Consider the following 24,045-nt stretch of genomic DNA (forward strand, 5'->3'; position numbering starts at 1 on the left):
ACGGAAAATGGTTGGAATTTGAGAGAGTTTTTGACGAATTTGTGTTTTGTTATTATGAAACAATACACGGTTCTGTCGAGTTTTTACTCGGACAGAGACGAACCTAGGAAAAGACGCAGCAGGTGTTGCGCCTCTTCCAAGAGTCGCAGCTCTTGCTGCGCCTCTTACTCAGCTTCCCTCCAATTCGATTTTCGAAAATTCGTTGCAAGTTCGTTATTTGTTGGCCCATCTTTGGTGCGCCTCTTCCTCAACACCATATATCGTATGTTTGGTCCATTTGATGTTTATTCTTTATCCGGACCCGTATTTTCGAGTAGACTGTGAATTTGCGCAGTACTTTATCAAGATTTCGCTTGCGACAACGAGCGGATTTTCTCTGACGGTGTGTCGACACGCCTCAATTAGTCCCCCAGCGAGGGCCGATTGTTCCTCTCGAGACATGGAGATTCAACCTTAAGTTTTGCTGGAGTTCGCTTGAGACCGATGCAAGCAGATTCCACCCAGCAGTTTCTACCGACGTCCTACTACCCCTTCAATATTACGTTTTATTTCCCCTCGAAAAAAGAAGTCTCAGGTATGATCTCTTCTTATGGCTGGCGAGCCTCCTTACGTAGTCTAATGGACTTTAAACGACCCACCCCGATAGTCGACCGACTCTAAAATATTCCCGACGACAGGTCCTTCGCTCAGACCCCTTGAGCCGCCTCGCGTCGCCATAGTCGTCAGGTTGTAATCTTCGATTGACCTGATGGCTACACTTTGACTTTCGCCTTGTCCAAGCCTCAGTTAAAGTGGGGGCTCTGTAGATACCTCATTTCTGCACCTCCCGCAAGCCACCCGGTGATGATTGGGCCGCATGTTTGATATGCGGAACGATTTATGACAATTCGTAAGTTTAACGTCAAGTGATAGCTCATACATTTTTGTCTACCCCTTGGTCGTCATCTACGCGCCGTTACGGTCGTTTTGACAGTAATTAGAGTTCATTTGGAGTCCGGGTCAAAAACCGTCTTCATTTTCTAATAACCGTTTAAAATGTTGAGTGAGAATATACTGGTATGTTTCGGATATTTCTATTCCATATTTCAATCTTTTAATATTTTGGTAAAATATTTCCCGAAATTATATTTCAAATAATAAGGAAATTGAGATCTACCGCAATTCCATAATAGAAACGCGGAAAATCTTTCTTCCGCAGGAGGAAACCCCTGGGGAAAGGACGCAGCACCTGCTGCGTGTCTTCCAAGAGCCGCAGTGGTTGCTGCGCCTCTTCCCCAGCTCCTTTCTGCGTATTTTAAGATCTTTTCGAGATTTATTTCCAAAGTTTTGCCGAAACCCTAATTCCTCCGGGTGATTAGTATAAATAGGGACCTTCGTTCCTCATATTTCTCACGCGAGTGTCCGCCCTTCTCTTCTCCCTTTGCATTCTAAGACCGTTCTCTTTGCTTATTGGCGTCTACGTGCTTGAACTTTCGACCACGTAAGCTCGGATCCTTCTGAGTACCAGCCTCGTTTTGCATGACCGACCAATTTGACCAACTCCACTCAATCAACTTAATCAATCTAGTTTTAATTCCTCTTACGAGGGCACTTTCGTCGTACATTCGAGTCGAGCAATCACTAATCGTTAACTTAGTTAATCTCGTTTTGTCAAACATGTAAGTCTGAGGGTGTAAATCCCATCTTTTATTATTGTATTTTACTTTTGTACTCATTATTGTAATATTTACGTCGAAAGCATATTTAAAACCGATTTATAAAACCTTTTATTCAAACCCTTTTACGGATTAACAGGAGACAGATGTTGAGAAGAAACGCAGCAACTGCTGCGCCTCTTCGAAGAGCCGCAGCATCTAATGCGCCTCTTCCTGAGGCTGCCGCAGTTCCTACTTTTCTTCTTCTTCCTTCGTCCTCTGTTAAATTGTCTCTTCTATTTCGTCTTTCCTTGTTTTCTTCTTATTTCGTTCGTATACTAATTTTAATATATAATTCATTAATAATTTATCACTTTTAATTTCCGACTTAAATCCCAAGTAATCAATATTTGCGGGTTTCCGTCATTAAATCAAACCCGGATTTTAGAGGCTCGATTTATTCATATCAAGTTTCTGGAATTCGACTTTTGGTACATGTTCTTCATCTGTTTATCACACCGTCTTCATCTTTAAATTAACCTAATTCGTTTTAACCAACAATAACTTGCTTGAGTTGCAATTAATTCATAATTAATTTGTAATTAGTCTTTAATTTGTTCTAATTAAATTGAATCCGTCCTTTATTTTTTTTATGACCCTCTCATATGTAAATAATATGTAAATCACATTCATCTGAGTCGAATATCAATAATCAAGCATTAATTCACCAACGAACATTAACAATATGCAGTTTCGGCTTCACAGCCAGAACTCACCTCAGGAACACACGCAGTGACCACTGCGCCTCTTCCAAGGGACACAGCTCTGCTGCGCCTGTTCCGGGTTGAGTTCTGCCTTTGAACTTCCGTTGTTGCTTTGACCTAGTTCATTAGCTTACGTATTAATCGACTATTACCCGTATTATCATTACTAATCTGTTCGTTTTCTAACCTTAATTTATTTTCCCTTTTCTTTTCTCAAATCATCCGTTTTAAGTGTATTTTCGACGTAAATCAATCAAATCGATGTAATTATTGTAATTTTAATTTATTGTATCTTTATTATTGTTTGTTTGCTTCTACATGTAATCAACTTTAAATCCCTACTTCGACCTAATTGTATGTTAAACTACGTGCTCATCGACTTAGTTAATTCTGACATGCTAGGACTAATTTATTGTTTGTTGCATTGCATGCATATAATCGACAACATATCAAGTATAGATGATTTTCCCTAATCATTAGTAGAGGCCGCTATTGAGGCGGGCGGGATTAGGTGTTCGATCAAAAGAGCTTCCTAATACGTACCCTCACTTCTTACTCCAGATCTCTGTGAACATCTGTGTTCATTGGCATCCACGAGAGTCATTCTAGACATAGAATGCTAAGGGTAACGAGTGCTTAGTGTCTATGTCACTACTTTGTGTGTTGACATGGCACAAAATATTCGAACGGTTTCCAATTTTCCACAATAAATTGGTGGCGACTCCACAAATGCAAACGCTTGTTTTTCCAAGCGACCCTGTGGGCCCCCCGTGTCCACAGTTGGCTGCCACGGTTGTCGAGTAATGTACGGAGATGCTGGACTGTTGTTGTTGGTTGTAGACAGAGATTGCGGGCTATTTAGAGATAATAATAATTAGTTATAACAAATATAATAAAACAAATACTTATTAATTAATTAGTGAAATGAGCTATTTAATCAATTAAAGCACAGAAAATCGAATCGGAATAAGGTATAGATGAAGTGTAAAATGCGACTAAAATACTACTCATCACTTATATAATAGTGTTATTTCATTAATTGTTCATATTTCTCATCATTGGTTTTGCTTTGAGAAAAAAAGTTGTAACTGACAATTAATCAAGACCATTGAGTAATGTGCTAAAATGTATTTTAAAAAAAAAAGTTTTTTATACCACAAAGCTGATGATTTTAATTTTTAAATTCTCTTAATTAAGTTTTTTTTGTCACGAAATTAATAATAGAGATTTACAGTTTGTTTTATACGTAATATGGGTCAAGTCATTCTCTAATAATAGCATCAATAGAATATGTAGCAATTTATAGTTTTATATTAATTTTATTTATATTTTAATTAAGAGACTATAGTTTAGAGTTTAGTGCAAATAATATAATTTGATTAAAAGATTAATATTAATGAAAATATAATTTAATGAAATAAAATATAATTATTAGTTTCCTTATTTAGTGAATGTACTTAATTGGAATTATCTTCCATATTTAAGAAGATGCTTTTTAAAGGGGAAATTTTAGATCCACCTATTCTTTTAATAGATATGGGATTTCAATAAATTGATTGTTGAAGAATATGTTTCATTCTTTGTATTTACCCAGTATCTGCTGAGACTCCAACAAACACCCGATGATTATCGGACTACAACATGTTTTGGAATCACGGCGTTTGATCAACAGTTTGTGTACAACTTTACGTCGGAAAACTTTAAACAATTTCGAAAATAAAACATTTCAAAACTTTTCAAAAGTACCTGGAGTGTTTAATGCACGACGACGGGGTCACAATGACACTAACTAGAGTCAAAACCGACACCGGACCAAAAACCGACTCAAAAATTCAAATCCCGACTCCAACAACGAGTCAAACCGAGTCAACCACAAAAAACAAAGCATTTCAAACCTTCTATACTAAGATTTCCCGGATTCATGAATGGTCAAGTACCAAACATGTGACTACAAATCCTAGGATAGAACAAATCATGATTGCACTTGTGTGAAAGTGACAGGACAACTCGAAGACCCGCGACGTGGCTCGCGCCTCTTCGAGCAGCCCAGGTGGCCACGTCGCTCAAAACTCACACAACCACTAATTTTCCTATAAATACCCCTCAAATGCCCCCATTTGAGAACTTATGCGAGTGTCGGCCCCCTCTTTTCTCCCTTAAAATTCTCGACTCGACTTCTTAAGTCACAATCCGACGCGTATTTACGACCTACCGATCGTAAATACAAGCCTTACACATTGATTGGTACCGTCATCGAGCATTAAATCACTTGACCGACCATTTCGACCACTACACCGTCACTAATCTTAATAAAACACTCTTTTTACTTACCAAAACGGTTTTAAATCGAGTCTTTTCCGACCAAACAAGTTGTTACACTTACGTCGGTTTCTCGCCATAACCAAAAATGTAAGTATGAGGGTGTAAAAATCCTTCTTTTATCATGTCTTTGCTTGTTTTATGACCATAACATGCTAAAACATGCATAACACGATCCAAAACATAGGATAGACGAGCCAAAACTGAGACAGAAGCCCCTTCTTCTGCACAGAGGCCCGCGCCTCAATGGGGTGCCCAGGTCAGAACTCAACCGTGTTTGTTCTCGTCCTTCCTCATTAATCTATTTTCATATTTGCAATCGGTTTTTAACATTTCGAATGTTTTCAAACCCTTTTATTTATTTTTATAAATTTTAACCATAAAACATTTTTCACCCTTGGTTCTTAATACCATGACGGTTTAATCCGTGTTCCGGTGATAATATTTGGTTAATAACATTTAAAAGGTATTTTAAAGCCTTTTATTTCATTTCTTTATATTTTGAGAGGTATTTTAAAGCCTTTCATCATTTCTTTACATTTCCAAAATAAACATATTAGTCACCAACACAAAATCATCCTTAGTTCCACATACCATGCCGGATTTTAACCCTGGTACGATGATGAGTATCGACTAATTATATTCAAATGAACTTAAAACAATTAGTTCATGATCATTCTCAAAACTATCCATGTCAAGTCGAACCCGACACCGAATATCATCAAAATAATGATGATTATTCGAGTCTCGTTCCTCAAATCAACAAATACGGTCTAAACGACCCTTTCAAACCAAAGCGGGTTTAAATACCCACTTTTCAACACATTTCATAAATGTTTTTCAAATGGTCAGAGCACGACATATAACCGTTGACTGACCCGCGCCTAAACAGGCCTTTTCTTTATTATTTTCAAAACCAAGGGAAACCCCCTTGCACCGCCAACAAGCTCGCGCCTCATGTGGCCACCTGGTGCAGGGTCTGTTCCCTTTCCATCATTAGTCTAGGACAATCCTGATTAGTCTAGGACGATCCCGACTCCGGCCAACCCGGATATAAGACGGATCAGATGACTATTTGCTCATTCAAAAATCACTTTTGCAAAATGCCTTACTAAGACAAATGGATCGCGTTATGCACCATAAACCTAATACGGTAAATGGATGTTTAATTTCCGTCTTGCATGCAAATCAACCATAAATCCAACTCGACATCTTATACTTGATACTTGGATTAAATCAACCGACTTAGAAAGCTCTCACATGTTAGGTTTAAATTAATGGATGCGCATTCATGCATTTAAACCGTTTTATCAACTTTTGCATTCAACCAACCAAGATTGATCAGTAGAGCCGCTATGGCGGGATTGGGTGTCTGATTAAAGGGCTTCCCAATACGTACCTTCACCTCTTACGCAGAAACTTTGGATAGTGGACGACCTTATCCAGGGCGTACGAGAGTCATTCTAGAGATAGGATGCTAAAGAGGGACGATTCCTTATCTTTAGTACCTATGCCAAACCCTGCTTTGTGCTTCGTTTTACCGAGGTATAAAGAGGATTCGAACGGGTTCCAAGCATCCCACAAATGCTTGGTGGCGACTCCGAACATCTCTAATCGTTTCGAGACCCTTACCGAGATGAAACCGACCGATCTAAAAGGATCCGGTCGAATGCATTTTTACGCCGCCGAGCGTGGATTTCAAAAGACCGCTGCACGTCCGCAAATCGACCGGGCTTGCAGGTGGGCCGATGTCCACAGATTGGCGACTCCGCTGGGGAAAACAAGGACACTTACGTCTTTGTGATCCCTAGATGGTGAGACTCGAATGAGGTCTTGGTTGGAATGCATTAATTGATAATATGGTCACGGTCGGGTTCCTTTTCCGGACCCACAACCTAACCCTCTTTGACCAATTGGCTTGTCTCGTCGGCGTGAGTTTTCTCATCCCCGCGTTTTGAATCCCGATTGAGTCAAGCATACCGTTGACTTTACACATTTATGTTTCGTCAAAGAGTTTTCATCACCTTCGAGCACGAGGCTAGGGCACCCTCCTTACACATTTTGTTTGGATTGGTATCCCTCTCGCAAATCGGGGTTTGATTGCTTGGTGTGTAACCCACCCTTGTAAGCCAAAACCCGTGTCAGCATTATGCATAATATAATGAAACTGTAAGTGCTTATTTGCTACTTGATCATAAGTCCTTCCGTGTCATTTCCAAACTTTCAAAAATAACCTTTTGCGCCATTATAATGCCATTTCAAACCTCGGTCTTTCGCCGACCGTTGCACGCCTTTCTAGGCCGTCATAATGACGATTTTCAAACCCAGTTTTTATAACCACTTCAACACGCCCTTCTAGGCCGTCGTAATAACGATTTTCAAACCCGGTTATTATAACCACTTCAACACGCCTTTCTAGGCCGTCGTAATGACGATTTTTAAACCCGGTTTTTATAACCATTTCAACACGCCTTTTTAGGCCGTCGTAATGACGATTTTCAAACTCGGTTTTCTACAACCATTTCAAATCACCTTTTTACGCCGTTATAATCGCCGCGTCTAGACACGGATTTTAACCCGTTTCGCGCCGACAATGGCTCTTTCAAAACCCGAGAAAAGCACACACCCTTTTCTCGAGACCCTTTTGAGATCCCGAGGACCATGCACCGTCTCCGAGACCTCTTCAAACATTTCAAACTCGATTTTCAAAACATACAAATTTGAATTTCAAAAAACCGTCTTGGGAGACAGTACATTGTTTTCCGAGCCGATTCAAACTCAAAACCGTCTTTTGCAAATAAACTCAAGACAACCCTTTCAACTGACCGACTTGCGGGGATCTCTATCTACGGAAGCCGTCCATAAAGCGACAAATGAATCTTTTTGGAAATTTCTATTTTCGAAAACTTCAGTCCACCATTCCAATTCCGTCTCGTGTCTATCGAGTCGAAGCAAACGTACTTATGGGTCTTTACTTATGAGTCGTCTCACCACGAGACTCGTCCAATGGCGCCACGCCACTACATTGGACGCGTGTCAAAAGTTCGGTCAACACCGTCACGTCATAAATCGAGTCAGCACCGAGGTACCACACACGGTCATCCTCGTCTTGTTGAGTCTGATCCTTGTCTCGCCCTTTGTGTTTCCTGCGATCAGTCTTTGAACCGTGTCGGATTGAGTTGTAATGTGAGCCGTTTTTCTGACTCAGAGCCATGGCCCCGTCTTCAACTTCGCCTGTCAACAACAACAACAATGATAACAACAGAGATGTCACGACCGATCGCTAGCTTGACCCTGCTCACCGCTCTTAAGGTCACCCTGGATCGCGTCGAGACCCGTATCGACGCCCTGGAAAACAAGGAAGCTGGAGAACATAATACTCCACCTTTGACTGAAACCAAAAAGATGCTAAAGCTCTTGGAAGAACAGCTCCTAGCCCGGGGTAACAATATCCATCTTGAGAACAACCGAAGGTTCGAACCTGTTGGGGATCAATTACCTGACAACTTTACCTTAACTGATGTGCCCAAGTTCAAAGGAGTGGAGGACCCACTCAATCATATCCGTACCTTCAAAGACTACATGGCCATAAAAGGGGTCAAACAAGAACTTTTCACCCGGATCTTTCCGTCCTCTCTGGAACCGATCCCTCGCCAATGGTACTACTCCCTTGATCCGGAGAACCTTACTACTTGGGATGAGGTCGCAGTTGAATTTGCCAAGCAATATGCTGACAATGTTTAAATCCAAGCCAATACCCGTACTCTTGAGGTCCAAACCCAGAACGACAAGGAGGGATTCACCGAGTTCTTAACCCGTTGGAGGAGGGTAATTACTCAGCTGGTCGGCAAGATGAGTGAATCAACCTTAGTGGAAAAGTTCGTCAACAATCTCCGCTCAGTGTATGCCAACTTACTGAGGTACCAAAATATTAAGACCTTCCAGGATCTGCAAATCCTCGGGACACACATTGAAGATGACCTCCGGAAGGGCGTCTTAGCCAAAACCACTGGTAGAGGCTACCAAGGATCCACACCAATCGGATCTCGCCCTTATGGTCAAACGAACAAGATTGATGAAGTCAACCTCCTTGAACCAACTTCCAAGAGAGCTGAGCGCCCCCAGAGAGTGTTCACTAATATAGGGTCAACTTATACAAGTGCCCTGAAGAGGCTCATGGACCAGGGGAAGTTACAACCAATCGGACCCACCCCAGATCCGACCGATGCTAATAAATCCCGCTTCTGGAACCCCCAATGCCTACTGTCAGTACCATCAAGGGAAAGGGCATGATACGAAAACCTGCTTCAAACTCAAACACATCATCCAAGACATGATTGAAAAAGGGGATTTGCCTTTACCCCCGCCGACAAAGCCAAACAACAAAACAAACCCTCTGGGAATCCACGCTATCTCTAACGATGAGCCAGCTCTGGACTGCTCACACCTCATCCTGCCAGTTGATGACGAGGTGAATGCCTTGGAGAAAGATCCCTCGGACGGGGTATTTTTGTTCAGTGCCGCCACTATGCTCACCATGTTCCAAAAGGTTGAGGAAGCCATAGCCAGTCTCTCCGAAAGGATCACCCGACTTGACGATGCCTACCGTCGACGTATCTTCAATCCTCCTCCACCACGCCCGAGGGAGAGTCCCCTGAGCGCCCAAAACTTCCCTCACTAGGATGGATTGCTCCCGCGACCATTCTGGCATGCACCTCACGATAATTACCCCCACAATAATCAGCCTCACAATAACTACCCTCACAAGAATCACTCCCACAAAAATGTCCCTCAAAAAAACTGCCCACCGAGGAATACCCCTCCAAGGTACCCTCGGAATTCGGAAATTAATGGCATCTGGAGAGATGATGTTGAGGATGTCTATATCGTCCCAGGGAAGCAGGCGAAGGAGATCGGTCACCTTACCCGATCCGGACGCCCCTATCAGAACCCGAACAATCCAACGGTCGTTCCAACAACGAATGACCAAATTGTCCCGGGCATGGACACTCAACCAAAGGCTCCCCAGCATTCGATCCTCAAGCAGCTCCAGAAGGCAAAAGTCGAAATCTCAATTTGGCAACTGATCGCGACATCCTTTGAGCATCGACAGGCTTTGCTACAGACCTTGGGAAAATTAACTGTGCCCTCCACCTCCTCCCCTGAAGAAGTAGTGGCACACATGACAAGGGACACCCCTGACTTGAACAACCCGGTCGTCTTCTCTGACGAGGATATCCCTCCCTTCGGAGCCAATCATAATCTTGCCATGTACATTACCGTACAATGTCTCAAGAAGAATGTGCCCATGGTCCTTGTGGATGACGGGTCCGCAGTGAATGTCATTCCCCTCAAGACGGCTCACAAATTGGGTATTAAGGAAGCTGACTTGGTCCCGACAAATCAAGGAGTACGCGCCTACGACGGCATTCGTCGCAAGGTCGTAGGGCTTATCACTCTAACTGTCGCAACCGGACCACTGGAAAGGCAAACCATTTTTCAAGTGGTCGACATCGACGCCTCCTTCAATATGCTCCTGGGATGTCCCTGGATTCACGCCGGCAAGGTAGTTACCTCAACTCTCCACCAGAAAATCAGGGTCCCCTTCAACGGGAAAACGATCACGATTCCGGCTTCCCCGATCAAAGCCGTCATGAGAAAGGGAATAGCCTCCCAAGCCACTGAGGAGGATGATAATGAAATATGGGGATTCCAAGCCGTGAATGCCATAACTGATGAATAAACACCCTTTGATTGTGACCCATTTGCCAACATCACAGTCAACCGCATCATGATGCGCCAGGGTTACTTCCCGGGTCTGCCCCTCAATCCACTGAAGAGCACCTTACCTCCCTTGAAACAGGCTAAGGTCCCCAACATCCCCTTCAGACTGGACTATGAACCTACCGATGAAGATATCTAGGAGATGAACCTCCTAGTTCGAAAACGCAAGAAGCACGGGTTTATCCTCCGTCCTTATCATCTGACTCTCAATGGATACTTTGTCCCCGAGGGACAGTCCGAGCTCTACCATGGATTTCCGGAGCCGATCTATGACTCTGTCGCCAAGACCAGGTACCCGGGTGTGGAAGTCTTCCAGGACTGCAACTTCATCCCCGACAACACCGAAGCTGCATCAACCGAGTCTAAGCCGTCGTCATGCCTCGATGGACAAGCTGTCACCCTCCTCTTTGGAGAGGATAACATCAAGCACCTCGACTATGAGGACATCATCAACATCGCCCTGAAGGACAACCAGTTTGACCCAACCGCCTTGATCTCCGACACTGACCCGGAGAAATCTGCACAAGGCTGGAGGAAGACCGTCAAGTGGACCGATCGCCGAGGCCGTATTCTCAAGATCACAACTGGAGAAGGCCCTATGTTCAAAGAGGGAAGTGAAGAAGAATTTGAATCTGATTCTCAGTCGGAGTCAGAGTCTGTCATAGCTCCTACCACTCCTGATGTCCCAGTCAAGGTCCACTTCCCGCTGTTTTATCGCAAAGCCGTGGCTGATTCAGAGGCTGAGTCTACTAGGGTCACCCCCACTCCCATGAAAGGTGACAACCTGGAGCCTGTTCCTGGAGCCACCTCCTCTGCTGTGTCGCCTCTGACCGACCATGATATGTCTCTCCTCTCCGAGCTTTTCGCTCGTGTCAACTTAATGAACGCTAAGTTTGCTTACGACTCGTCTCAATTTAACTGCAATGCAATTCTGAATGACTATGAGGAATTTGACTTGAGTGACTACCCACCTCACTTAGCCAAAGAACTTGATAAACGGGAAACCAGAACCCCTGTCATTGAGGAGACCGAACCTATTAACGTAGGAACCGACAACACACCTCAAGAACTTAGGATAGGAACAACCCTGGACCCCTCGAAAAGACAACAGTTCATTGACCTCTTCCACGAATACAAGGACCAATTCGCCTGGTCCTACAGAGATATGCCTGGGATTGACAGGGAAATTGCGGAGCACCGGATACCCATTAAGCCTAGAGCTAAACCTGTGAAGCAGAAGCTGCGTCGAATGCGTCCTGAATGGGCCCTGAAAATCAAGGAAGAAGTGGATAAACAGTTCAAGGCTGGTTTCATCAAAGTGTCTGAATACTCTGACTGGGTGGCCAACATTGTGCCTGTACCGAAGAAAGACGAAAGAATTCGGGTTTGCGTCGACTTCAGGGATCTGAACAAGGCAAGTCCAAAGGACGACTTCCCTTTGCCATATGTTAACATTCTGGTAGACAATACTGCCGAGCACGCCCTCCTATCATTCATGGACAGTATGCTGAGTACAACCAGATTAAAATGGCTGAGGAAGACATGCACAAGACTGCATTCACTATGCAGTCGGGTACATATTGCTACACGGTCATGCCTTTCGGTCTCATCAACGCCGGAGCAACCTATCAAAGAACCGCTACCACTCTCCTACATGATATGATGCACAAGGAGGTAGAGGTATATGTCGATGACATGATCGTCAAGTCAAGAGAACGGGACGGCCACATCGGTGCCCTTCGTAAATTCTTCGCTCGTCTGCGGAAATATAACATGAGACTAAATCCTCAGAAGTGTGCATTCGAGGTCACCTCCGGAAAACTCTTGGGACATGTCATCGGCAAAAGAGGCATTGAGATTGATACAACCAAAATCAAAGCCCTCCAACAAATGCCACGGCCTAAGAATGAGAAGGAGATTCGGGGATTTCTCGGTCAGGTCCAATACATCAGCCGCTTCATTGCCAAGCTCACCATGAATTGTGAACCAATATTCACACCGATTGGGACAACGACTGTCAAAAAGCCTTCGACAGGATAAAGGAAATCCTATCCAAGCCTCTTGTCCTCATGCCACCTCAACCGGGGATTCCTTTATCCCTATACCTGACTGTTACCGACACAGCCATGGGAGCAATGCTAGCACAAACAGTCGACGGCGAAGAACGAGCCATCTACTACATTAGCAAAAAGTTCATTGAGTACGAGATGAGGTACACCCAACTGGAAAAGACATGCCTTGCCCTAGTATGGTCAACAAAGAAGCTGCGGCATTACATGCTCAGCTACACGGTCCACATCTACTCTAAGATGGACCCAATCAAATACATCTTCGAGAAACCCGTACTAAACGGAAGGCTGTCTAGGTGGACACTCATGCTGTCCGAGTTTGATCTCAAGTTTATACCCCTCAAGGTTATCAAGGGAAGGGCATTCGCCTATTTCTTGGCAGAAAATCCCGTCGACGAAGATCCAACGACCGACACATGGTCACTTCCTGACGAAGACATCCTTTGTGCCGACTCCGACGCATGGGACCTATTCTTCGACGGTGCATCTAATCTGAGAGGCTTCGGGGTAGGAATCCTTCTAATATCAACAGAGGGAGAACATGTTCCGATCTCAGTCAAGCTAGACTTCGCCGTCACCAACAATGCCGCTGACTATGAAGCATGCCTCATCGGCCTATAAGCAGCCATCACACTTGGCATCAAGAGACTGAGGGTCCACGGCGATTCCTCGCTCATCATCAATCAGGTGTCCGGATCATAGAAAATTCAAAGTGACAGCTTAGCTCCCTACCGAGCAAAGATCAATCAAGAGGCCGAGTTCTTCGACCAAGTCGACTACTTCCATTTGCCGCGAGAGGAATTGCTGATGCCCTGGCAAAACTTGTCGCGCTCGTCAACATACCTGACGACATGACATCGATGCCCCTATGTGTCAAGAGAAGGAGCGAGCCAGCTCACATTTGTGCCATCAACAACGACGAGGAAAGCCATGTCGAACCTTGGTACCAAGCTATCCTCAACTACAAAACCAAAAACGAATTCCCTCCTAACTCTGACCCAAGAGGACAAAGAGCCATCCGTTTACTTGCATCACAATTCGTGATAAACCAAAATCAAGTATACAAAAGAACACCCCAAGGGATTCTCCGCCTTTGCATTCACCATCACAAAGCCAAAAAACGTCATAGGAGAGGTCCACGACGGAGAATGTAGCCCTCACATGAGCGCAATGATGCTTACCCGAAAAATAATGCGGCTAGGTTACTACTGGACCACCATGGAAGCCGATTGCCGTAAGTACGTCAAACATTGCCACAATTGCCAAATCTTCGCCAACATACAGCACATACCACCATCCCTTTTATACACCATGACATCACCCTGGCCTTTCTCGACCTGGGGCATCGACATCATCGGGAAAGTTAACCCGGTAGGCACCAAGGGGCATTGTTTCGTCCTCGTCGCCATCGACTATTTCACCAAATGGGTAGAAGCACAGTTATATGCAGTCTTGACCGCCAAACAAGTCGCCAAATTCATCCAAAACAACATCATCTGCAGATATGGGGTACCCCATGAAATCATCAGCGATCAAGGCTCTCACTTCCGGGCGGAAACTCAGGCCTTGCTGGACAAATACAAGATCAAACCACATCGATCATCCCCTTACCGTCCCCAAACTAACGGAGCGGTGGAGGCAGCTAACAAAACTCTTGTCACCATTATCAAGAAAATGCAAGACAACTACCGCGATTGGCCGAGCAAACTCCCATTCGCACTCTGGGGATACCGAACCTCCATTCGAACACCGACAGGCGCCACACCCTTCTACCTAGAATATGGTATAGAGGCGGTTCAACCGGTAGAGTTAGAGGTCCCTTCTCTACGTATCATGTTAGAGAGTCAAGTTCCTGAGGCGGAATGGACCCGTCAAAGGTACGAGCAACTCACTCTTCTAGACGAGCGGCGACTCAACGCCTTTCACAACGTCCAGCTATACCAACGACGTATACAATGGGCATTCAACAAGAAGTTCAAACCTAGGAACATTAAAGAGGGCGAATTGGTCCTCAAGCCGGTCCGAGCACCGCTACCCGTCAATCCGAGGGGAAATTCAAACCCAACTGGGCCGGGCCATACCTGGTCAAGAAAATACTTTCGGGGGGCGCAGTGAGACTGAGTGACCTAGACGGGGAGGATTTTACAAACCCGACCAACCTAGACCAACTCAAGAAATACTACCCTTGAAACATAGCAACCAACGACCTCAGCCTAGTTTTACAGCTAGCGTTCACCTTAACCCTTTTTCAAGTCAAGTTCCTCAACGCGTTCTGATTTGAAATTGCATGTTTTATCGAGTCTAAGTTGCGGCACCTTGCCCGTTTCGAATGTCCTTTGATCTGTCAAAGGCAACATCCATTTGCACTAAAACAAATTCACAAAAACACCCTAAACTACGAGCATGGTTTGATTTCACCTCTTCAGGTGGATACGTAGGCAGTCCCTCTTATGCATGAGGGATACAACCATAAAACCCAATCAAATTTACAGAACATTTCGAACTACGATCATGGTTTGATTTCACTTCTCCAGGTGGATACGTAGGCCGTCCTTTCCTACACAGGAAGGATACAACCATCCCCATGATCAAAAAAAAAACCCCCCACATACAAAAAAACATCACATAAAAAAAAAAAGGAACAACATTCCCTTTTCCCCACAAAAAATACAAAAATAAGCCTTTATCCCTTTCCTACAAAAATTCCACTTTCCCAAGTGCAAACGTTTAGGACGATTCAAACCAAATTACCTTTACAAAATGGATGGAAGAAACAAGCTTTCACAATTTTTGACACAAGCAATCCTCTTATTTAATTAATAATGGGAGGGATTACAATTTCAACAACAAATAAAGTTCGACGAGTCTATAACTTGTCAAAGCTAAGGTGTCGACTAAAATACCTCACATAATAAAACTAGCACAAAACACACAAACATAGCTAGTACAACATAATAAAAACTCACAACAATAATACAACATAATAATAAAATAGGTAATGGAGGTCTTCACTCTTCCATCCTACCCATGCCTTTTCTCTCGGGGTACATCTTCCCCTTATTCTTCTTGTTGGCCCGCCTAGCATGGATTTCCTCTTCAGAATGGATCCTCAATGGATCTACAACTGCAACGGCCTCCGGTCTAGTGTAAGACCCCATGTTCGGCCCAAAACAAGCCCATGCACAACCCACCACATTTTTGGGACCCGAGCTTCTCCTCTTTGATGGTCTCATCACATCGAGGCTAGCTCCATCAACATAATCCTCAAAGAAGGCACGGTTGGCCTTGTCAACCTCTCGATACTTCAAGTCGACAGCCTCGTCCTTACGAAATTTGGACCTCTCTTCCAAGGACGAAGCTCTTGACCACTTGACATAAGCGGGAGTCACCCATGTCGTGGCAACGGGGTTTGGTACCTCACAAAGCGGCCGAGTGGCCCACCATCTTTCGAAGACCTCCACAAGCTTGGAGTTCCGGAAAACATTCTCTTGGACAAGGGTATCTTGAGCGGACACCTTTTGTTGACGCCCCATTTGCCTCATGAGCCTTTCGGGATAAATGAAAGAGGCAACCTTCAAACCCACTACCATCAAAGAACGAGGACTAGCACCCGAAGCGGGCAATCCCGTGAAGGACCTCAAGTGCCACCATGGCACCACCCAACGGATGTGAGGACCACCCTCCTCCGCCAATCTTGCGACCCAATAAGCCTCGGTGGAAGCAAAGCTATCAGGGTACAACTTCTTCGTCATAGTAAGGTGACGGAAGGAATAACAAGAAGAATCAACCGGAGGCTCTACATACCTTAGCCTCTCCAATAGCCACACTTGAAGGATCCTTGGGGACCCAAACGAGGGAACTTCTTCGCAAGAACCCTTCTTGTCCAAAGCTTGGATGATCTTGCCAAGCACCAACCATGATAGATCTCTATCATGCTCCATTTGCTCAACCACATGAACAAGGGTCATGCTACCATAGCATTTCGGCCCCTCCTTCTTCAAAGCATCAACAAAGAGGTACACATGGATAAGGCTAAAGGAAAGAGCCCTTCTCCTAGCCACCTCCGAAACATTGGCGTCTAATCGGTTTGAAAAGATGTTGATAAGAGACAACATGTCCACACCATGTGGCGCAAGAAGGAAGTTGACTTGACTTGTCGACAAGCCCAACATTGAACGGAATTTCTCCTTGTAGCACAACCGAGTCGGAGGAAGCACCGGAACATAACCCTGCCACCCACCAATGGCTCCAACTTCTTCGGTAAGAGGACAAATTTCACCTTTCGGGAAAACGAAAACATGTTGTTTCGAATCCCAATACCGAGAACATGCTTCGAGAAATGAGGATTTCACCTTGACTTGACGGAGCACCAACAATTGACCAACTCCCATGCAAATAAGTTGATACTTTTCGGGAGGCGGCAAATCCCAGCACCATGGTCGCAACGCATTCTCAAAGGCATCCATGAAATATTTTTGTGGAAGAAGAAGAGGTTTTATAGAGATGTTTTTGTGTTTCGGATGATGAAACAATAAAGTGCAAACATCACTATTTATACAAAAACAATCAGCGCGTTTTTCAGAAAAAGGGGAGAGCTTGCTCCCATCGCCAGGCCGCTCGCGCCTCTTTAGGCCTTCTCCCAGGATTCCCGCTTTGACTTGTCTCTTTCAAGTTGTGTTTTCTCCTGACACCTCAAACCTCCCGCCAGAACGCTCGCGCCTCTTCGGGATGATCCAGGACATTTTGTGTTTCCTCACACTCACATTTCCTTGTTTTCGCGTTTTACGAAATCCGACACGGTTTCCATGACGCAACTTTAAACATACGGATTTTTCTTTCTTTTTTTAAGGGGGGAAGGGCTAGTCGCCCCGATCCGCGATGGATCGTTTCCATGTCAGTCGAAATTCCGAAAAATTTTCGCTTTTTCGCAATTTTGCAGCAAAAATAAAAATCGAAAATTGATAACACGACATCAGTTTTCCTCAAAATTAAAGCGCTCACAAATTCGAGTCTTGACCTCACAAAAACCAAATCAAATATACTCGTAAAAATCTTTTCTAAAATTCTTCCCTGACGGTTTGAGTTTGAATTTTTCGAGTCACAAATCAATTTCAATAATTTTGATGCAATTTAATTCACGACATGAGTTAATTGCTCAAATTTTCAAATCAATTCCTCTCGGAGTCCAAACGTGACGACTTGTCGCGAAAATTTTCAATTTTCAATTTTCAATTTTTAACTTCGTGGCATCGTGGTTAATCTTTGTTTTCAATCAAATGCTTTTTACGTGTTTGCGTTTATGCATATGTGCTACCTGTTGCCTGTTTTCCTACACTAACGATGCAGGAACTAGTGCGAAGCAAAAAGGGGAATTGACAGCCAACAGCGCTCCTCCGAAACACAACACAAAAAAGCCAAAAATCCCAAAATGAACCACAATCCAAAAACAAATATATACAAACCGCCTCATGCAAAATATAAATGTATACGAGCAAGAGTCCAAGACACGGACAAACTACTACAACTACTCAGCGCCTCCTGTCGGACCAGTCCCGGACTCACGAGGAGTCGTCGCCAACGCGGACACTACCACCTGCTCAGACTCTCTCTCCGGAGAACTTTACAGCGTCTCACGCTCCATCTCGACATGAAGCTCCTCCGCTGCAGCCAACTGAGCCCTCAGAGAGGCAATCTTCGCGTCTCGACTCCGTAACTCGTCCTCACGACGCCTCAACTCCTGGTCTCGACGGGTGATCCCCAACCCCTGGGCCTCAATCATCGACCTGGCTGTATCCAACTCAGCACGGACCCGAGCAAGCTCCGCCGGATCCGCAGTACCCTGCAAAACGCAATAGAGGTCGTCAAGATCTAAAAACGTGAAATGCAACACAAAATACACAAAAAAACAACACACAAAAATACCTGAGAAAGCCGAGCCTCCCTCGCAGAGGTCACCAGCAAGCGCCCTCCAGCGGTTAGCCATCCGCCACAAAGCCTGGTGACTAACGGTCGTCACCTACATCCAAAAAGGCCCTTCAATACAATGCAAGGCAAGACACGAATGAGGAAAAATGTTCAAATCAAGAACTCACCCTCAGAACGATCAACCTCCACTTCATGCCAACGTCAGTCACCTCAGCAACCGCAGGCTCTGGCAGGCGCAACTGTAGCTCATCGCCACCCGGTCCCTAAAAGGTGGTCTCCGCTGGGAAATCTGGGGGCTAAGCCCTCATCAGCCTGTCGACTCCCTGCAGTTTGGGTCCGTATCAAAAATAACGAACCCTCCTATCAAAACGGGCAACGAGAACAAAACAGAGGGAAATATACTTCGATCGGGTACCAGGCAAGCCTCGACAACCGAAAGGTGTCGTAGTCAACCTCCCGCAGCAACAGCTCCTCACCTCCCTGACCGTGAAGGTGCTCCTCAACCTCGTCGGGGGTCGACTCCTGGAACAACACCATAGGCAGGTCGACTGGTACCACGAAAGTCTTAGTAAAGCACTGACAAGCTAGACGCTCGCCCAGGTACCAAACCGGCTCGATCGCCATCTCCAAGTACAAGCGTTGAGAGCTGCGAGGCCGCAGACGCTCCCTGACAGCGGCCGGCACCTCCGTGTAGTGCTCCCAAGGCCGCCCTACAAACTGCATTCAAAACAAAGCTACTCAACCGACTGGGGGCTTCCTAAGCTACCTAGTCATCCTATCTCTATTTATTTCTATAAAGAAGGAGTAAGGAACAGCAACTTACGTCAGCAACTCGAAGGGCGTTCACATGACGCCTGCAGTCCTCGTAAGTTAACTTAATCGACTTCTTCCGAGCCACCGTCCAACCCCTCACGGCAGGGTAGGTCGAAGGGACACCACATGTAGTCCCCGATCGCAGAGGGACGAAGTAAGCCTACAACCAAGCCTGTAATCAAACACGGCAAACACAAATCAGGCAATCTTTCCAAAAAAAATTGCCAAAATCAAAATAAAACTCAAAACTACAAAAAATGCTCGTACCTCAAAGATGAGGCCGGGACCAACCAAAGCAGGGGCAGTACCGTCCCCCACTGACTCCGGACGCACCGCCGCGTGCAAGTACCGGGTGAAACTCGCCAAGGTCGGCGTAACCCAGTCAAACTGACCCAAAGTGTCAAGGTCAGTAAGGAGAGGAAGTACCTTGGTCGACAAGTGCTCACCCTTGTCGCCAAAGTACGTGGCACCCAAGAAGTACCACAACCACAACCGCGCCTCCTGCGAGTCAGCATTAGCCTCAGCCTCCGGACTCGTCAACGGCGCCGGAGCAGCACCCACCACTCTCCCTCTGAAGTGGTCTCTCACATACGAACTCGCGATCAGGTACGGAGTATTGTCGAAAGGCTCAGGCAGAGCAGTACCAACCAGATAAGTAACCGCAGGAGAAGACACCCTCTCCGATGTCTCTATAAACTCAACAGGCGTCTCGCCGCAAGGAAGGCAGGATATCATAGCAAAATCCTCTAAGATCACGCCGACCTCCCCGAACTCCATGTGGAACGACGATGTCGTGTCCCAGTACCGATCCAACATGGCACGGATCAGACACAGGTTCGACCTAATCGAAGACCTGTGAATATCCCGCCAAGCGGCCACCAACGGCCCAAAAGCCGACCTCTCTATCAACGCCCTCGTCCCGGCTCGGAGAACGTCGTAAAAGCCCAGGCAGGTAGTGAAGCCCGAGAAAGTCCTCATGGTGCCGATCTACTGAAATCAAAAACAAACAACGTCAGAACACCTATCCAGGTCTGATACTTCAAAAATGACGAAATTTCAATCAGGTGACACGACTCACCAAGCCCTCGTGAGCACGGTAGGAGATGTGCATGTCCAGTCGAAGCAGCAACTGGCTACCGTCAAAACCCTCGGCCCAAGCAGGCGTCGCCCGCAGGTTCAGCCCCCGCGGGGATGTAACCCGTCTAGCCTCCCAACTCGCGACGTCTACATCATCCTCAACCGTCTCCTCCCTCCGTCTCTTCTGACCACGAGACTCAATGTGACGGATAGAAGGCATCTCAACGACCCTAGCGACGTTCCGTAACGTCCGTCTGGTCGGCCGAGGAGTCCGCCTCCTCGTAGAAACCCTCCTCCCAGAGGTACCAGCCTCAGACCCAGTCTGAGCTCTCTCAACACCAGTAGCCCCAACAACGGGCTCCTCACGCTCCTCAACGGCCCTCTCGGCCCCAACAATCTTCTTAGGGGGCCCCTCCTCCTCAGAAGCGTCCTCCACTATCGCGGCGGGTGCACTAACCGGAGGGCTAACCGCCCCTGTCCCAAACAGCTCCTCAAAGGTCGCAACAAGGGACCCAGCCTGTCCCGAGCACTCTCCTGCAAACAAAGAACATCAGCCGAAATTTCGGCATTACGACGGCGTAAAAAGGACAAATCCAAAAAAACGAAACCTGCAAAGCAGAACAAGGGCAATCCCGCCCAAACCCAACCAAACAAAAACAATTCACAAGAAAAACAACAAAACAATTTACAAAAAAAAAACGCAAAAAAAAACGACTCGCCCTTCTTTTCAAGCAAAAGACGAGTCAAAACAACCACAACAAAAAACGGCACCCCAAGACCCATACAAGGTCCGCCAACAAATCAAAATACATTCCCGATACAATGGGGTATTTTTCTACGGCTCAAAAAGGCAATTTCTACGCTAATTTGAGCGCAAACCGGTCAAAAATTCAAAATACGACCACGACGAGACAACGTGATTTTATCACGCCTCAAAGCGACCTAAACTACCAATAAGGTCCATTTCAAGGCAAACTAACTCAATTCAAGCTCAAACAGGCGCTTATTCCGTCAGACATAAGACCGTCACAAAAGGCAAAATTTCCAATTTTGCCCACAATACCCAACAAAGGTCCACAATGGCAAATACGGTCTTTCCCGACTACAATGCAACCTAGTGGGACCCACTACTCAAGCAAATAAACTTGGCATTGTGAAATGAGACGGTTTCTTCGCCTCACTCACGTTTTTCGAGCATAGGGAGCGGGAGCGGGGACCAAAATGCAAACTAAAAGCACCCCTATACTCCTAAACAGGTTTCTAACCTAATACAATCATCAATTTCACTCAAAATGGGCTCAATCAAAAACGCCCAAATCGATTTTCTAGGGCAAAATTCTCGCCCTAATTCAATTCAGCTAAAAGACCAACAAATTTAAATGGATTCAAGAGGAAATACATACCTTGAGATGACATTGTTGATAATGGCACGAATGGAAGCAAGCTAAAGACCAACAATGGCGGTTTTTTGGTTTGTTTGTGTCGAAGGTTGAAGACGAAATGAGGATGATATGCGGACCATCCTCGCGTCTTTTTTGAGAAAAATAGGGAAGCTCCTTGACTCGCCAAAGTTGCTCGCGCCTCAATGAGGTGCTCCCTGCTCTTTCAGCGAAATTTTGGGCTTTAGCCCAATTTCCCATAACAAACTTCAAATTTTCAATGACGACATTAAGGACCGACATTTTTCAAATACAACAACAAATAGTGAAATCAAAATTCACTATTTTCCTTCAAATTTCCAAACAAACGGCGATTAAAACCGCCATTTTTCAAATACAAAAGCAAATAGTGAAAATTCAAATTCACTATTTTCCTTCAAATTTCAACGACGGCAATTAAAACCGTCAATTTTCAAAATAATAGTGAAAATTCAAATTCACTATTTCGTCAAATTTCAACGACGGCAATTAAAACCGTCAATTTTCAAAATAATAGTGAAAATTCAAATTCACTATTTTCCTTCAAATTTCAACGACGGTAATTAAAACCGTCAATTTTCAAAATAATAGTGAAAATTCAAATTCACTATTTCGTCAAATTTCAAACGACTGCAATTAAAACCGTCATTTTCAAAATAATAGTTGGAAAATAAATTCCACTATTATCACCACACATGTCAACGGCGGCACATAAACCGTCACTTCAAACGTAATAGTGAAGATCAAATTCACTATTTCCTTCACATTTCAACGGCGGCACATAAACCGTCACTTCAGACGTAATAGCAAAATTTAAAATTCGTTATTTCCTTCAAAAAATTCAAACAAACGGCGATTAAAACCGCCACTTCAAATTCAAAAAACGAGTAGTGAAGATTCCAAATTCACTATTCCTTCAAAATGTCAACAGGGGGCTTCCTCGCGGGACCCGCTCATTTCAACAACCTTGATAGTGAAATTCAAAATTCACTATTTCCACGGCGGCATCGTAAGTCCGCTACCTTCAAAACAAGCCCATCCGATGCGGTTATTCTCACGGTCAATTAACCGACCGCCCCATGGCTGGCGAGCCTTACTACGCATCGCGGCTGGCGAGCCCTCCTCATATACGCACCATGGCCGGCGAGCCTTACTACGCATCGCGGCTGGCTGGCCCTCCTCATGTACGCACCACAGCTGGCGAGCCTTTGTCCGCAAACACGCAAGGACATATCCGAACATGCCTCAGGTATGACTCCTTCTTATGGCTGGCGAGCCTTTGTACGTAGTCTAACGGACTTTAAATGACCCGCACGGACAGTCGACAGACTCTAAACTATTCCCGACGACGGGTCCTTAGCTCGTACCCTCGAGTCGCCTTGGCGTCGCCCTTCCCGACGGCAGGTCCTTGGCCCGAATCCTTTCGAGCCGCCTCGACGTCGCTTGGGTCTCCAGGTTATAATCTTCGATTGACCTGGGGGCTCTACTTTGAATTTCGCCCTGTCCAAGCCTCAGTCAAAGTGGGGGCTCTGTAGATACGCAGTATCTGCTGAGACTCCAACAAACACTCGATGATTATCGGACTACAACATGTTTTAGAATCGCGGCGTTTGATCGACAGTTTGTGTACAACTTTACGTCGGAAACCTTAAAACGATTTCGCAAATAAAACATTTCAAAACTTTTCAAAAGTACCTGGAGTGTTTAATGCACGACGACGGGGTCGCAATGACACTAACTAGAGTCAAAACCGACACCGGACCAAATACCGACTCAAAAATTCAAATCCCGACTCCAACAACGAGTCAAACCGAGTCAACCACAAAAAACAAACCATTTCAAACTTTCTAGACTAAGATTTCCCGGATTCATGAATGGTCAAGTACCAAACATGTGACTACAAATCCTAGGATAGAACAAATCATGATTGCACTTGTGTGAAAGTGACAGGACAACTCGAAGACCCGCGACGTGGCTCGCGCCTCTTTGAGCAGCCCAGGTGGCCATGTCGCTCAAAACTCACACACCCACTCATTTTCCTATAAATACCCCTCAAATTCCCCCATTTGAGAACTTACGCGAGTGTCCGCCTCCTCTTTTCTCCCTTAAAATTCTCGACTCGACTTCCTAAGTCACAATCCGACGCGTATTTACGACCTACCGATCGTAAATACAAGCCTTACACATTGTTTGGTACCGTCATCGTGCATTAAATCACTTGACCGACCATTTCGACCACTAC

This window comes from Silene latifolia, chromosome X (assembly GCF_048544455.1).
Source record: "Silene latifolia isolate original U9 population chromosome X, ASM4854445v1, whole genome shotgun sequence".
In the NCBI taxonomy this organism is placed as follows: domain Eukaryota; kingdom Viridiplantae; phylum Streptophyta; class Magnoliopsida; order Caryophyllales; family Caryophyllaceae; genus Silene; species Silene latifolia.